The following is a 365-nucleotide window of genomic DNA, read 5'->3' on the forward strand; positions in this document are numbered from 1 at the left end:
CTGTATCACTCCTATGGTCATCTTGGTACAGGTGGCCTGTCAAGTCCCCACACCCCAAAGCTCCCCTGCAATTTGGGTACCCTACACCTAAAGCAAAAATCCCTAGCACAAATCACTCCATTTTAGCCTCAATTCCTCTGCCTGTGTCCAGTTAAGCAGTTTCTTAGTTGCAGTCTGCATACCAGCACAAGAAATTAACATTTTTCACAGTTTTTAGATTTACCCAGCATCCTTACCCTTGAGCTGTTGAAACTGTGTCCCAGCTGGCCATGGCCAGCAGTGCTCCACCAGGATCACCTGCTCACAGCTGTCCCTGAAGAATTTACAGCCTAAGCTATAAGGATGGAAAAGGAGATAGAGGGGTC

Source organism: Acanthisitta chloris, unplaced genomic scaffold (assembly GCF_000695815.1).
Source record: "Acanthisitta chloris isolate BGI_N310 unplaced genomic scaffold, ASM69581v1 scaffold18605, whole genome shotgun sequence".
NCBI lineage: Eukaryota > Metazoa > Chordata > Aves > Passeriformes > Acanthisittidae > Acanthisitta > Acanthisitta chloris.